The sequence below is a fragment of the Ursus maritimus genome, unplaced genomic scaffold, assembly GCF_017311325.1.
Source record: "Ursus maritimus isolate PB19 unplaced genomic scaffold, ASM1731132v1 scaffold_7, whole genome shotgun sequence".
Lineage (NCBI taxonomy): Eukaryota > Metazoa > Chordata > Mammalia > Carnivora > Ursidae > Ursus > Ursus maritimus.
Window position 1 is genome coordinate 14,359,576 of NW_024426885.1, and position 18,007 is coordinate 14,377,582.

Here is an 18,007-nt window from a genome sequence, read left to right on the forward strand (position 1 = left end):
ATCGGTTCAGGGTACAGTCTGAAGGTAGAGCCAGTAGTGTTTCTTTTCTTAACATGTCTATTCTTCAACTTATCTCGAGGGATGCAATAATATAAGAAGGTCCCCAGTGTGTTTTGCAGAGGTACAAAAATCTACTCCCTTTTTTTTCCTGCTTTATTCTTGAATAACATATTTTTTCTCATAAGTATCATCAAAGTAGTTCTTACGAAGTTTGAAAGGACAAAAATATTTTAATGAATTTATTTAGCTTGATTGGTTTAAGAAACGTATTTTTTCTGCAAATTTTTAGAAATGTGTTTCTAAAGCAGATGATGCTTCTGGAGTCTACCTCTGTAGTCAGGCTTTATTTGTATGCACATTTTGTAGTTATACACCACGTGTAGGCAGACATAAAACAAGCATCTCATGTGAAAGAATAACCTCTACCGAGGAAATATTGTAAACTATTACTTTGTGAACTATAGACTGTAATTAGATAGTCATCACATACTTGTTAAATTATACACAGTAAAAATATACATTCCATCAACACAATTCATTATAATTACAAGTTACTCTAGAAGGCTACTTGGAGTTTCCAAGTAGTACACTTTTCATAATAGTAACGTACTATATTAAGATGTGCATTAAAATTACACTTGAAAAATTAAAATTAAATTCTCCCACATTCAGGAAAGAAATTGGAACATACAGAAAGAAAATATCACTGTCAAAGAGGCAAGGGAAGGAGAGGTTAGGATTTATATCAGCAGTTCACGTATGAGACTTCAACACAGTTTGAAAAGGCCTCAATTCTGGAAGCAGACTCTCACAGAAGGAATACAGCAGTGTGGTGACTTCGAGTCTGGACTTCACAGCTGGATCTGGGTTCATGGCCAGCCAGGACCTCTTCAGCTGTGATTGCTGGCAACTTCACCTCTCTAAGCCTCAGATTCTCCGTGCACATTGGTTAAATAATTAAGTCCCATGATCTTACATCCACTAATTTTATTTTGAAATTTAGTAAGTTTGCCTTTTCTCCTTTATCTAACTATTCATTTCTTTCCCTCCCTCCCCCTAGCTTTATTAACTGACAAATAAAATTGTATATGTTTAAAGTGTACAATGTGATGATTTGCTCTACATACATTGTGGAATGATGACCACAATCAAGGGAGGTCAGGGTGTTCTTGGGAAGATGGGACGAGCACATGCGCATAAAGAGCTTGGCCTACACGAGGCACCCAGCACAAAGTAAGTGGCAGCTGTAACAACAATTGCTATCTTCTTAGCCAACCCAGTCTCCTGTTATGGGTGGGGTGGTATGTAATGAATGCTACTTGTCCAAACAAGCCCAGGAGAAAGGCAGGACTGGAAGGGAGGGTCATCCACGGGTAAGTCTTCCTTCCGTGGGTGCATAGTGACAACAGGGAAATCTGTATGTGGACAGCCTGTGTAATTACAAAGGAAACGTGGGCCCAATAGACATGAACTGCAGGGCGAGAGAGAGAGTCATGGAAAACAGGCTCATTAGGAGGCATGATGAAGTAGCTAGATATGGTGAGGAGAGGCATGATTTTGGGTGTGGATGGCAGGAAGAGAAACAAGCATGCCCAAGGACAGGGAACAGGAAGGTGACTTCTAGGTTAGAGAGAAGGGGGAGGAGACATGAGTTGCTTCAGCAGGGACTGAACGTGTTTCTGGGATGTTCTCGTTCCACGATCAACAGCATTCCTAACTTTGGTTGTTCTGTCATATGCTTCCACCCACCACCAGGAGAACCGGAACTTAAGTAGATTAGCGTATATCCAGCCAAACACATTTTTAAAAAAACGCAAATGCTCATCCATGAAAGAACCTACCACGAGTTTCTGGGCTCCCTACGAGTGAGACAGATGCTCTCAGGGCCTTGGCAGGGGAGCTGCAGCTGTTTCACCCTGCTAAGGTATTCAGATACCACCTGCCTGCATCTCTTTCTGCTCTGGCTCCCCTTCCATCACCTTCCCCTTGCACGGGTGGTGCTGGAGTGGCTGTGGGCATTTCTGGGGCTTAAGGGAGATTTAGGGAAACATTCTGTAAGTGTCTGACTCTGCTGTTTGATGCTTGACTGCTGACAGCTTTCAAGCCTCACCCTAACTTCCTTCGTTTCTACCCCACATCTGCTAACCTGATAAGAAAGCCCGAGTCCTACCTTTTTTGGCATGAGTGGGACGTCCAAACAGGGAATCCCTCTCCCATGCCTGTGGGAGCCATAGCTTCAGCCCCGCCTTCTACGCACCATAAAATCCCCAAGCCAGTGTCCTCTCTCAGGTTGTTTTTAGACCAGCAGGTGCCTGCCCCACTTTCCCAGAGATGCACGAGGTAAGTAATATGAGCTCGTTTTGTTCTCATAAGTACCCTACGAGGTTGATATTTTATTCCAGTTTCTATTCAGGTAAGAAAGTTGAAGTTACAGAGGTTAAAAAAGTAAACCCCAAGATAATTATGAAAATTGAGCAAGGATTTGAATGCAGTAAAACCCCTAAACACCGCACTGTCTCCCAGCAGCCTCCTGAGTGGTCGATCCTCCCCATCCTCTCTGCTGTATTTATTTCTTCCTAGCTCTGGAAACACACATCTCATTTTCTAGGTCCCTGAAAAAACCTGTTTTCCTACCTATTTTTATGGATTCTCTGATTCCATTGCCAGTGGCTTTTTCAATTTTTTTTCTTACTCTTCAAATACAATTATTCCCCAACATCCTTCTCCTTTCCTTACGCTGTAGATTCCTAGATATTTCCACCTGTGGCAAGAGCCTTCCCTCCTATGACTTCACCTTTTGTGTCTAGGTGAAAACTTCCCAGCATCCTCTTTCTGAAGCTTCTGGCTCCAGCAGTACCAACTGTCTTCTGGACCTTTCTAGCTGGGTGTTTTAAAGGAATCATAAAGTCATCCCATCCAAGTTCTAAGAAACTCTTTTCTCTGCAGAGCTCTTCCTCACATTACCTGTTCCTATCGTAGGAGCTGCTATTCTTTGAGTCATGAGTTGGAAACACCCACAGCATCTCTGACGCTCTCAAGGGCCCTCAAGAATATTGATTCTTCCTCTATGGTGTCTCCTTTGTTCATCTCCCGTGAGACTCACTGTCATGATCCCTGCTTAGGACTTGATCTCTTGCCTGAAATATTGCTCCTCTCTCCCCAGCCATGTATCCTAGACGTTATTTACAGAGCAACCATCTTGAATCATACCTCTGATCACATTCTCCCCAAATGTCTCTGTTGAATGAAGCTCAAACTATTTAACTTGGATAAAGGACCTTCTTGTCCTCTCCTCAATTCAGCTTTTGAACCTCCAAGTCCACACCCCTCCACCCCCACTGCCCTTGCTGACTTGCTGAGGTTTTGGTTCCTGCTGGTTCTTTCACCTAGATGGCCCTCCCCCACCCTTCTGTACATGCTAAACACTCCTCCTAATTCAAGGCCCAGTTCAAGCGGGACAGTCTCTTTCCTGAATATTTCTCCTGATTCCTCTCAGTCACATAAGATTTCTTGTTTCTAAATATCCACTTAACTTGTATTATTTTTATTCTTCTTATAGCTTTCAATTTTATTACTCCGTTTTTAATTTTTTTCTTTTGTCTGTTCTCCCTTGATCCCCCTTCACCCATCTCTCCCACCCCCACCCTCCACTCTCGTAACCACCCATCTGTTCTCTGTATCCATGAACTTTCTTTTTTTCTTAATTCCCCATATTAAAGAGATCATATGGTATTTGTCTTTGTCTGACTTATCTCACTTAAGCATAATGCCCACAAGGCCCTTCCATGTTGGTGCAAATGGTAAGGTTTCATTCTTTTTTATGGCTAAATAATACACCACTGCGTGTGTGCATGGGTGCATATACCAAAATTTCTTTATTCATTTATCTACTGATGCATACTTGGGTTGTTTCCATATCTTGATTATTGCAAAAAATGCAAATAATTATTTTTATCCCTCTTATAATTTAAAAATATCTCATCTATTTTTTCATCCCCAGTATTAAATTGTAATGAGCTACACTGTAATGTACTACATTCAAGGCCAAGGATATATATTTGAATGCTTGTTATGATACCCGATTAGTACAGTTTTTTCCCTAAAACACAAATCTGATCATTTTATTCCTCGGCTTTGTCAATGAAATAAAGTCCGAGCTCATCAGCATGTGATGCACGGCCTCCCTCACACCACCCCTTGGGCTTCTCCCACCACCCCTCACTCTAAGTGCCCATCAAACAGAACCACTTACAGCACTGCCACAAGCTCTCTGTGCTACGCCTCTGTGCCTTCATTTAAGCTATTTTTGCATCACTATTCCCTTCCCTCCTCTAGGGGGTAAAATCCTAGACTTTCATCCAGATCCACCTCGGGTATTACTGACTCTGTGAAATCACCCTCAACCTTTAAACTGGACATTTTCACTTACTCTGGGCTCCCCCATACTTTAGACACATCTCTAATTCTGATGCTATTACATTATAATTCATGACATGTTGGACTGTCTCACCTGACCCCTCCTTGAAATTAAGGAAATCAATGCCTCATAGTCATCTTCATCTTCCTCAGTACCAGGTAAGGGGCCTGCCACTTGGTGAACACTCAGTACCGCTAGAACAGATACTTGAGTAAATAAATGAGTGAAAGAATGAAGGAAAGAAGTAGTCTAACTAAATATTGAATGGACTCATCTTGATTTTGCTAAACATATCAAAAGAATAGGATTCTTGTCGATGGTCCAAATTTCTATTATAGCCTTCAACAACTTATGGAAAGGAAGCAACTCTATGAATTTCTCCATTCCATTCTTCATGTTTTCTAGTACATGTGGGCTTTTAAAAAAAAATCAACTACGGGTCTGGTTTCCATCCTCTGAAATCTAAGGATCACTAATATGTATTGTTCTCTCTGATATACTAAAATAGGTAGATATATCTTAATACAACAAATGTATATATTCTCATGACAAATAATTCCAAGAATTCAACTTTGGTGCCGATGATCATTTATCTGTAATCGGGTTAAATCTTGATTATTTCATTAAATTGCTCAATATTATTTATTTATGCTTCCATATTTCCACAATGTCTAGTTGCTATCTTAATGAATTTAAATTTTCTGAGGAAAAGATGACTTGGGGGTAACTTGAAGACAACTGGGTTTCCTCTTTTCACAAGAGACCCAGGATTTGGGCTATTATGGACAGAATGGCATCCTGCGATTTGAGTTTTATTGAATACATATCCTTAAGCTCCTTATGTGATAAATCACAAAACACGTTTTAACCAAAGCACTTATTTCCCTCTGGCAGTTTTGTATTTAAGCTTTACATGACATTACACGATATAGAAAAGACAATTCAATTTGACATCTGAAGGGAGTTGTGTGAAAAGGCTCTCTGGACACAGAGGGATACACAGAAGTGAAGGGTCCTGGTTTCTACTTCTGATATGGCCACTAGCTAGCTAGGATCTAGACCAATAGACACCTTTCTGAGTTTAAGTCCCTTGTTTATAAAATGAGGAAGATGAACTTTGTGATCTAAGGTCTTTTGCATCTCTAAAGCAATCTAAGCTTCGAATTTTAAGGAGCACATTCAGAGATCCTCAAGTAAGCCTGTCTTGTGAGGAAAAAAAACAAAACTTGACAAATTTGTCTTCCTCTCTCACAGTAATGCTTTGACCATAAAACCATCCTGAAGCGCGATCATTTCTTGCCATCCATGCTGACTCAGTATTTATCATCGTCAGGTGGTGTGACTTTCGGCACCACCCAGAAAGGAGCTCTTGGGGCAGGATATCATTAAGTAATTTTAAGAATGAAGAATGAGTGACTTGAATTTCAACCAAAAAAAACCCCCAAAGACTCAGTATGTCTTGATGAATAACGGGATTGATTTAGGTTCAGTCAAACCTGAGACCTTGGAGGGGCATAAGGAAAATTAACACCATTGTTATTTTAAAAGAATAGAAACTGAAATCAGTATTTTTCCCCCATTATGGAAGAGGATGAGGGAAGCAGTAACAAGGAGCCGAATACTTTTAAGCTCCACAATAAGGATGAAGCCTCACCCTTGGGCTGGGTCTCCCAAGAAAGAAACAGCACGACCAGCTGACAGAACAGAAGAGCTCAATTTAAGGGGGAATTTTCTAATAAGTAGAATGTCCCCGAGTAGGAATCCCTTAATTGATTACTTCAATAATATATCTGAGAAAGTTATTACAGGGAAAGCACTTGTTATCAACAGGATATTAGGTATTTAAATATTGAATCTGCCCTCAAGGAGACTATAGTCTAGTAGAAATCATATGACATGTACATAAAAAAACCCTAAAACCAGATAGAAGGTAAAATTTATGAACTGAGTAGAAAAGTAATAAATTCAATGTCAGTGGCAATATTCAAGGAGAGGCTGCATGACTGTTTGGGTGACGTAAGAGAGATTTATACATCCGGCAGGAAGTTAAACTACATGACCTTCAAGATCCTTTCCAACAAATGCTTTGTGGTTTTATTAGACTGTCACTGTAGTAAGGATTTTTTTAAAAACAGGATTGTCTGATTTTCTGTTCCACTCACATCTCTGATGTTTTTCTTACAGAAATGTATCTCTATTGTATAGTATCTTTTTCCAGCTTTAGTTCTTAAAACAAACATTCTTAATTCATTTACTTAAAATATGTCTGAGAATTCAATCAGTTAGAAAAAGTCAATAGAGCATATTTAAAACTATTTCTAAAAGGCAAATACAAACATTTTTTCCAATATAATCATGAGGGACTTTTTTAAAGGAAAACTTAATTATTTTATATAATACAAACCAGAAAAAAATGGGACTTAAATAATAATCTTACATACATTTATATTTTCCATTCACTCTTCATTCTATTTTAGCTTTAAGATTAATTGTTCAGAATCTTATTTCACAGTCACTCAACTTTTATTGACTTCGATATTGACAGACTTGGTACAAGTTATAAAGCCTTATGTGGCGTGATATATAATTAAAATACTTTGTCTCATAACTTATATTAATGGGTACATGTCAGAGAATGCCGATTTGCCTCTGAGAAGAATGTAAACCCACATTAATTAATTTATTGTGGAAAAGCCTATCAGGGCCATTAACCACTCTGTCTTTGCCTTACATAGTGAAGCGCTAGCTGTTATAGGCTGTGGTTAGGGGCCCTGCAGGCTCAGCTTACTCTCTTCCTTATGACTTCTGTTAACAGTAAATTCATATTCAACTAGCCTACTGGTAAATTTTTCAAAATGTAGGGCCGTTGGATCTGGATCAAAGTAAAATTTTTTTTTTAAAAAGCATTAGTAAAAGAGTAATTTGATTTCAAAATGATTGTGGTAAGGAAGACTCTCACTGCTGTTCCTAAGTACTCATAATGGGTATGGTCCAACCATTTTTAGAGCGCTGAGTTATAAATAGTTAAGTAGCAGGATCTGGTGTGTTGTTTATAGGTCAAGATACACATACTCTGTTCTTATGCCTAAGGATGATAAGGCTCTAGCAACTAATTTAGTTACCCAGACTGATGAAAGGCTGCTATGTAAACTGGAAAGCAAATTTATTAATGTGTAGGAGAAAAACTCACTTTTGAAGAGAAAAGAAATTTTGGTGCCTCGCCATCTCCCACAGGCCAGGTCAATAATGTTGTTGCTTGGGGCGCCTGGGTGGCACAGCGGTTAAGCATCTGCCTTCGGCTCAGGGCGTGATCCCGGCGTTACAGGATCAAGCCCCACGTCAGGCTCCTCCACTATGAGCCTGCTTCTTCCTCTCCCTCTCCCCCTGCTTGTGTTCTCTCTCTCGCTGGCTGTCTCTATCTCTGTCAAATAAATAAATAAAATCTTTAAAAAAAAATGTTGTTGCTTAGTGAGCACAACATCTGATCAAGGATGGGTAGTTGAATGATATTTATGGCTCCCGTTACCCATCTAGAAAAGACCCGTGTGTCTATCTCCACAGTAACAATATCCTCGAGGCCCCTGGTTGGGATATTTTTCCCCTAGAGAGTGCTGGACACACTCTGACAAATTCTTGCTATTTGGGATCTCTGTTTATAGATACCATAAAGGTTATTTTCTTTAACATAGCCTTCCATCAAAGGATGAATGAACATCATATAGAGGCTTAGGCCAAGGTGGGGCGGTGGGTGGGGGGAGTTCATTCAAATGCCTCCAGGCGCCAGCCAGTCACAGAAACAAGTGAGGTTGATGAGACGTGAGAGAAGTGTCAGAAAATTATCAAATTTCTTTTATTTTTTCCTGAATATAGTATGAACAGGTATGTATGCTGTTTTTAGAGATATTTGAAATTTTAAAATAAAAAACATTGAAAAATAGAACTATTTCCTTACTTAAGTTCTCTTTCATAATTTGTTACTTCTGAACTTATCATGGAAACATAAGATATCACTGTCAGGCCATGTCAACCTAAACCACAAATCCTTCGATTGGGTGCAATAATTTGATTTACTCAGTTTCATGTGCAAAAATGGTAACGTTGGTGCTCCTTTACACGTACAGGCTGTCATTACACAGTGCTTGGGTATGGAGAGGTGTTTGTTCAGTTCTGGGATCCCCCTACCATTGTGCTTAACTTTCAGTTACTGCTTTGCGTTCAATGGCTTCAGTTTGTAGCTCTTATTTTCATATTATCAATCTCAAAATATAAAGGTAAACTTTCTAATGTCTCAAAGTTACTTTATTTTCATAAAGTTTAAAATCGGAGAACCTTTTTGGAATTCCATTTTCAACTCCACAGCTTTGGTAATGTAGTTTGAGCCATGACTTTCATTTCAGGAGAGTGATTTCAGTGCAGGATAATGGGCCAGATTATTCCTTGCCAAATTAGTTTCTTAAAACAATTTCACTTCAAGTGAGCAAATTGAATCATACATTTGTGTAGCTGATGAATGTGGTGAATGTCTTTGCAGAGAACTATTCAAAATTGATAGGTTCTAGCATCAAAAGGCCAAGACTTTGATCCACTTTTCATTGTTAGAGATTGAGTGGCAAGTGACATAAAAGCATCCAAAAATATTGGCACTTGGCCACGTAAGTCCATGTACTGCAACACGCCACAATAGTATCCATCTAATTTATAAAAAGAAGCCCTGGGATATCCAGATTTTATGCTATGTAACATTATCCAGTTTGCAGGATTAATTACGGCACCTTCACGGTATGTGGCATTTTAAATTCCTTGGCACAAAGAAATTCCTAGAAAATGATGTAATCAGGAGACCTAAATTCTATGTCTTGGGGAATGTTCCCTTCCTAAATTTAAGTTTTCACATTAACACTGTCCATTGTAAGAGCTGAATCACACTGACTGATTTTGACCAACTGCCCTGCATTTTGCAAATTTCCTTACAGACAAAGATCAGTCATTTGCTGAGTCCAATCACAGCCTGTCATCTTCTGACACATAAGCATTCTTGTCAATATCACCAATTCAGTGTAGCTGATGATGTGACATTATTTAAATCTGTGCTCTCATCACCTGCAGTAAAAAATGCTGCAACCAATTTAACTTTTTTTATACAACTTTTCTGCAAGGACTAAGACATAACTTCAATATTCTGGTCAACACTACTTCCAGTAAGACTTCAATTTACAAATGCTTGTCTCTGTGCAGAACACATAATTTCTGCTGTACTCTATGATGCTCTTTTACAAACCTGCCATCCTTTATAAAAAAGCTTTTGCTGTCTGGGTAATTTTTTCACTTAATATATAACTTCATTTGTAAGAGCATCAGATATTTTATTCATATTCAAAAACAATCATTGACATTTCAATCCTAGTCTCAGGTTAAGTTTTTCATTTTTCATCTTCTTCATATACCAGTCATAAATGTTATGATTTGTCTCATAATGGTTTCAGATGGTTTATTTCATATTTCACAACTTCTTAAGCTGTGGTTCTTTCAATAGGGACATCTTTTATTTGCATATTATATATGGGAGACTATTCTTCACTTCATCAAAGAAAGATGATCTTTTCCATTAAGTCTGAATCAAGCATCTTTCCCCCACATTTAGTGGAGAGAGGCATATAGAGAAACAATTCTTTACTCTAGAAGGAACAAACACAAGTGGCAACTGACATCAGCTTTTTAACATTAGAGAAGCAATAGGGAGTGATGGTGATTGTGGCTAATTAAAGATCAAATGTTCCATCTAAGGGAATAGTTGCTGCTGCTCCATATAAAAAAGGTAGCTAATTATCTTCATGCAAGAATGCAGATCTACTATTGCCAAAATTGTCTTTTTTAAAAGGAAAAGCTGCAAGTGATTGGCTCAATTAAAAAAAAAAAAAGGAAAGAAACTACAGGTCAGTAGGCTAGACAGAATAGGTCAGACGCTGAATCAGTCCCATAGGCAATCAGTATACGATTTCTGTAATAAAGTATTAAGATACTGTCATAGAATTTTACTTTTCTGAGATTATATCCACCACTGTGATTAGAATGCTATATGTTCCCCAACAACTCAAACATGCACAAAAAAATTTATAAACGTCAGCTCATAGTGTGAATCTCATATTTTTGTTATCCCAGCAGGTTCTTTGTACTGGTAGGGATGTCGATCACACGGACCTGCATCCCCTGCGTCCACCATCATTGAGAGGATGTCACGTGATGTCTACCTCCAAATGATGCTAACATGGAGAAAGAGATCAGAGCCAAAAACATGAAGAAAAGAGATACATAAATTGGTCATAATATCATTTGAACTGCTGAAGCCAGCCATTTCTAAAGCCAGAATTTTCCTTGGTCTTCCTAGTTACATGAACCAGTGTATTTTCTTTTTAGCAGAGGCTGGTTTAGGGTGGGTTCTGTAATAAGCAAATAGTCCTGACTCCGTCTGATTAGTACAGATAACTAATATTACTCATTATGTCTGAGTTGTTTGGCAAGCTATATGGTCCATATAATGCTAAATATTCTCCATTATAAAATACTATACTTACTTGTAATCTCTTATTTAACATCAATTTTATGTACCAGATTTGAAAAATGTTATCTGTGAAGGGCAAGATAGTAAATATTTTAAACATTTTGAGTCAAATGTACTCTGTCACAAGTAACTTAACTCTGTCTTTTTGGGCAAAATCAGCCATAAGTAGTCCATAAACAAATGAGCTTGGTTATGTTACAATAAAACTTTATTAACGTCACCAAAATGTGAATTTCATATAATTTTCACATGTCATGAAACATTACTCTTTTTTTTTAAATTTTTTTCAATCACTTAAAAATCATTCTTAGCTTGTGAGCCATGCTGGCCTGCAGGCTACGGATTATTAACCCTGTAGTAGATCATAACCTCCATAGGGGCAAGGAGGGAGCCTCAACATCATTGTGTCCCCAGCACTAAGGGGCAGTGCTCACAAGTAGCAACATATCCCTAAATACTGAATATGAGTAAAGGAATACTCAAGGAAGATCAAGATTATGGAAAATTCAGTTTTCACAAAAAACAGTAACACTAAGCATTTTGGAAACTTAGTAGAAATTATTAAAGATTGAAGGAACCCAATGAATGTCACCGCTTCTTCCCAGTTCTCTGGCCCCTTCTTTGCCCCTTCTCCTCATCTCTTTATACCATCCCTCCTGAATTGTCCCAGGAACCCCAACTTTTTCCTCCTTCTATTATGCAGACCAATGTCTTCTCTTTATAACTACTATCCCCAAACCTGCATACGGAAACCAATCAAAGTATTCAGATGAAAAGAGGGATCTACCCTACAGGTCAGGGAACCAACCTCCCAGTTCTATTAGTGACATCCTCAACAGGTCATTGGTCTCAGGCAATGTAAAAGCTGATTTTTTCCCACACATAAAATAGAAACAAGTATCACCTTTAGAACCAATTCCATTTTCTTGAAAGTTCCACATGAATTAGTAAGCATATGGGATACATAAGTTTTTTAAATTCCTAAAAAAAATTTAACACATTATTGGTAAAGGTTTTAGAACTTTTTATGATGATGAATGTTTATGAGGAATGTTATCCTGCCTGCTTAACAAAGCAAATTTGTTTTAAAGGGGCCATCATTGTAATGAAATTTCTCATCTTAAAAAAAATTAGGCTTTACAGGCTTTCTAAGAAGAAATATCAACTACAACCAGGATAACTTTCATACTATATTTTTTAACTGAGAATCTTGTATTCAACTGATTGCAAACTATTAATACATGAAAATGAAAAATGACAACATCTGCATTTTAATTGTATAAAAAAATAAAAGAACTCAGCCAGCCTAATCTCAAGAAAACAGGAAAATTACACCATTAGGCTGTTATGCTCTAGAGAAATGTGGATATTTCTAAACATCTTTTAAAATATTTTATTCTAGTGGAATCCTTTTCTCTTTCATTAACCTGGAGGATAAACTTAGACTTTTAGTTAAAGTAAGTATCAAATGAATAAAACAGCAGTGTATTATCAATATATAACACACTGATCTTAAATGATAGTATTTAAAATTTTTTAGTCTTTCATGCAATAATGAACAGGTCTCTTCACTTCAAAATCATCTTTAATGTGTTGCATAGCTACTGTTGCTAAGATTCTTTCTTTTTTCTTTTTCTTGAAAAAGAATATTATGTTACATAGCTTATGGGGTCCTCTTATCTTATCTTAACTTCTGCTATCATAACTACACAAAACTAAAAATCTATACAGACATATCTTTGTTTTAAATAAAGAATGACACATGGAAGTGGTTAGATTTTAAATTGTTTTAAATATTCACATTATCTTTTAAACCATCAATTCTCACAAATGAAGTTTGGGTTTCTAGTCCATACTATCCAGTTAATTTGTCCATTTTTGCACTTATATTTGTTTATGAAATATGAGAGAAAAATATAAAATAACTAATTCTAAGCAAATGTGACTCCATCATTTAAGAACAGGATAAAAACATCCGGTTGTTTTAACACTAAATGGAATTATAATTGCTCTCACTGGTTATATCCAACTCTACAAAATCAAGTGTGGACCTAGAATGGAACATTCTTTCTCCTTCTCTATTACTCTAGCAAATAATATCATTTTCCACAGCTGTCATTGAGGGACTTTTTCAAAAGAGATTTTATTCTCATTTTCCCCCCTTGTGGGGGTGGTATGGGGAAAAGGGCAGTAGAGGAAGGTAGGGAATTTAAACCAAGTCCTGCCAATTTTCAAAAAAAGATAATGTGTTCTCACCACCTCTCACTTATCACTCCTAATTAGTAAAAACCAAAGTTGTGCACAAGTTTATCTTTCCCATTACACTGTGAGTTCTTCAAGGGAAGAATCCTGTTTTGCTCATCTTTTTATCCCCAGCACCTAGCATGCATGGCACAAGAGAAGTAGGAAGAATTTAGCAAGAGTGCTGAAAGAATTAACGAATGGGTGAAAGGCCAATGGTTAAGATTCTATGTGTAGCCACCTCCATAAGTCCCTTTAAAAGATAAATGAAGACAACATCTCACTGGCTAGGATTGTAGCCCCCCAAAAGAGTAAGAGTAGTCATTGTTATTATTTTAAATATAGAAAATAATTGGAAGCCACTCAAAAATTTGCATTCATCTGTTGAGATCTGAAAGTTTGGGTTGGTTTATGATTGATCACAGGATAGTAGGGATGAAAGAAATACCACTGGATTAGATACTAACAAAAGTTTTGCACGTCAAAGACCACTTTAATCAATTGTTAGAATTTTTGTTCCTTTTGAATTCCTGTGTTGCTTATGATAATATTTTAGAATGAGGCAGGGTGAGAATTGCTTTTCACCAAGTAAAGAGCTACATGGAAAAATTGGCTTATCTTCTATTTTCTGGAGACAAAGGTGAGATTCTGTTGAAAAGAAATAGGACAAGAAAAAACAAAATTAACTCATTCTCAGTATTCCTGGTCTCCATCCTGTTACTCAAATAGATCTTTTGTTTTCAAAACAAACACTTTGGGACATACTGATGAGTTTGACATTGATCAGTATATGTCCCAAGATTTCCTTGATGGTTTTCCTTTGCATAAAAGAAACAGATGTCCCTGGGCAGTTTATGGAATCTGCTCATGTATTTGAATAAGGCCTTTCATCATTACTGCTTCATTTAGAGTAATAACACTGATTATTACAGCCACAACATCTGACATTGCTCAGAGATTATACCTTCAAAAAAAGAATCAAGAACTATGTTGCTTATGGCAAAGACCAGTATATCTATTTCACCATTAAAATTTTTTGCATTTCATAAACGACATAGGACAAAAATCTAATGTGGAATTACCAATAAAATCTTCCCAAGTTAATTTCTGACTGAACTCAGCCCAATTAAAATCCCCAGCCAGTGAGACCACATAACCAAACACCACAATAAGTAAAGTAACATAACCTGATACTAATGTTGTCCATATTACCCAGGCAGGAAGCTGTTGCCCACAGTGTCAACAGAATTCAGGAAATACGTGCATCAGCATGCATGTGTCGGAATGCAAGGAGACAAGCCAAATCTGGCTTTGACTATATAGTATCTAGAGCTTTATCTGACAAATTCAAAGATAGAGTGTGTACATCACAGGAAGTGCAACTTCCAGTTAACCTGACCTTAATGAAGACTTGTAATGTTATAATAAAGTCTATAACTGGATGTGAATATTCATGTCTTCTCAACTATAAAAGGTTCTTACTCAAAGTCAACACTAGGGCCTAGGCTTCAGGGCAGGGAAACATTAACAGTAGCCCTTAGAAATGGCTATGACTTGGTGATGTCCACTGGAATTCTTGGGAGTCAATCAACAGTGAATAATTCCTCACATGGTCTGTTGCACTGATGAGCACTGTTTCTGATACAGTTAGAGACAGTGCAGAGAAGGGCGACAGCAATCCAGACAGGGGGACGGCTTACAAAAATGTCTTGGGAAAGAAGTGATTCACACCATTAAAAATCCAGGTACAGTAAACTGATAATATGGCCTCAGTATTACTAATTTCCTAAAATATAACCTGGGAGTTTACAGAAAGAAACGGTGTAATTCTATCTGGATTCTGACATTACACCAATTTACTTAAAAACTAAAATATGGGGAGTGCCTGGCTGGCTCAGTTGGTTAAGCACTTGCCTTTGGCTCAAGTCATGATCCCAGAGTCCTGGGATCAAACCCCGCATCAGGCTCCCTGCTCAGTGGGGAGTCTGCTTCTCCTTCCCCCTTTGCCCCTCTCCCCTCTGGTGCATTCTCTTTCTCTTTCTCTCAAATAAATCAACAAAATCTTAAAAAAAAAAAAAAAAAGCAACCTAGACTGTGTATCTTTTGTTTTAAAGGGGTAAAACAAAAAACAATTAAAGGAAAAAAAAGGGGGGGATATCACACTAGTGAGACAACGCCAGTAGGCTCTACCAAGTCCCTACAAAAAGGTTTCAAACCTAAAGCCACAGGAGCATTTTGAGAGGCCGCCAATGATCCATCGAATAAGAACATAAGCACCCATATTTAGTGCTTACAAGGCACTCAGTTTTTACCATATATTTTTGTTCAATAAATGTGAATTACTGCAGAATTATTTTATAGCCTACTAGAAAAATGTTCCATGATATTAAATTCACCAGCACAGAGATGCTTTCTGGAATATCAAGCAGGTACCAAGTTCTGAATTTGTGCCAGAACAAAACAAACACAAACCACAATTTTTTTGGCTTCACATTAAGAAATCAGATGGTGCAGAGGGAGTACATGTGCATGCTTAAGGGACAATGTCCTCCAAATAAAGGAAGCCCTCGATCCTATCTCAGAGTCAAGAAGTTCTAGAATTATGTCTGCAATTATGTCTATATAATTTACATTGATTACAAGCTGGTTTCTGGGCTACAAGGAGGAAGCCTGGTGGGAGTAGGAAATGGGTGGTTAGATAAATAGGACTTGAACTTTCTGACAGGAATTGCAAGGAGAACCTCAGCCTTATTCACATGGAGTCAGGTGTCTGTGCCTTGACAGAGAAGAGGTATCCAGAAGAGAACCCCAGGCTCAGGGATATGTCCCTTAGTGGCCAGGACAGTGGCCGGTGATTTTGGGGGTTTTGTTTGTTTGTTTTTCCAAATAGAAAGGATACCAGGAAGGCTATATGAGAACCCAGCACTGGAGATTTACAAGGGTGGAAAAAACTCAGCTGACAGAAATACATCAGTATCCTCCACACTTCCCCAATTTGCACAACAGCCTATAGAGGAGTGCAATCCAAAGGTAGAAAAAATAAAATAATTATCTTTGGCTTAAAGCCACCAGCAATAAAACAGACCTTGATGCCACAATTATAGTTACTTGCATCTATAGACAGATCACTAGACAGGGTTAGTTTCTGACTCAGAGTCTGAGTGAATGAATCAGTTTGTCTTGGTTGGTATTAGGCAGTCTATGAACAAAGGGGTTATTTGAACTGCCCTCATGGTTGCCCCCAGTGAATGGTCAGGTGGAAAGAACGATGTAGATAACAAAGATTATCACACTGAAGAAGATTGCCATTAAGACTCACTGGGCTCCGTATCACGTGTCCCATATTAAAAATCAGAGCCTGTCCAGTGAAGACAAGGGGATGGTGTCCCCACCTGGCTTCAGCCGTCTCTGAGTAAACTCTGGGAATTCACGACACAATCCTAAAGGCTGCTGTACCTGTTGTACCGTACATTTCATTTTTTTAACAAGTCATTTTTTTAAACAAGTGGGTCTTTGTAGAAAACTGTGGGGTTACCAGGGTTGTTTTCTGCCATGGGTATTGAGGAATCTGACTTTGAAATACACAGTACAGTGTGCTTATGGGCCAACAGCTCTGGAATGACCAACTGGAAAATGTTTTCCCCAAAGAACTAAATGATACCAGAATCATTAAAGTATTTCTCAGCCTTACTTGCATATTCAGTTTAGCTGAATTATTCCGAGAGATCTAAAATCTTGGCATTAGTTTTGATTTGCTTACTCATTTTGTTTATTCAGCACTTTTTCTCTCTTTAAAAATATTTAAAATTGAGGTATATTTTGTGAGATTGGAAGTGGGTGTAATATGGATTCTGCTAGATTTTGCTATCTTATGGCTGAAAAACTAGGCATTCATCCCACCAGCTGCCATGGATGGATTTTGAGAAAACATGGCAATTCAAGTGTGGCTGTGTGGAGTGGAGTGAATGTGGCAGGCGTTTCTTTCCGGAACTGAATTCAGAAATGGGAACAATGACAGTGAAAATTGGAAGGAAGTGCCTAAGATGGCAGATGAAAGTGCCTATGAAGTCGTCAAGCTAAAAGGATATACCAACTGGGCTATTGGATTAAGTGTGGCTGATCTCATTGAATCCTTGTTGAAAAATCTATACAGGATTCAACCAGCGTCAACAATGGTGAAGGGAATGCATGGCATTGAGAACAAAATTTTCCCGAGGCTTCTGTGTATCCTGAACACCCAGGGATTAACCAGTGTTATCAACCAGAAGCTGAAGGATAATGAAGTTGCTCAGCTCAGAAGTTACCTTGTGGGACATCCAGAAAGACCGAAAACACCTGTGACTTTTGGCTTTTAGGCTGTAGAAATTCAAAATTACAGTGTGATTGACTGTGAGCCTTTCGTTTCTCATCCATATACATGGATCACAGTTTGCTTTTCTCTTCCTAAATACGTGAATCTGGGCTCACAGAATCGAAGCTACATGTGGTTTAATGCTTGCAGCATGAGACCTCAACAAATAAAATTAACTATAATAAAAATATGAATAAATTGAGGTATATTTAACATTCAGTAAAATATATAGGTCTTTGGTATTCAATGAGTTTTTTTTTAAATTGTGGTGAAGTATAAGTAATATACAATTTACCATTTTAAACATTTTTAAGTACAGTTCAGTGGCATTAAATACATTCACACTGTTATGCAGCCATCACCCCCATCCACCCAAAGAACTTAATATCCCCCAAATAAGACCCTGTACCCATTAAACGCTAACTCCTCTAGGGGCGCT

At 37.9% G+C, this 18,007-nt stretch overlaps 1 pseudogene; it reads left to right on the forward strand.

Annotated features, from left to right (window-relative positions):
• Nucleotides 1-16,769: 16,769 nt before the first annotated feature.
• On the forward strand, nt 16,770-17,788 carry LOC103659277 (annotated as a pseudogene).
• Nucleotides 17,789-18,007: the final 219 nt, after the last annotated feature.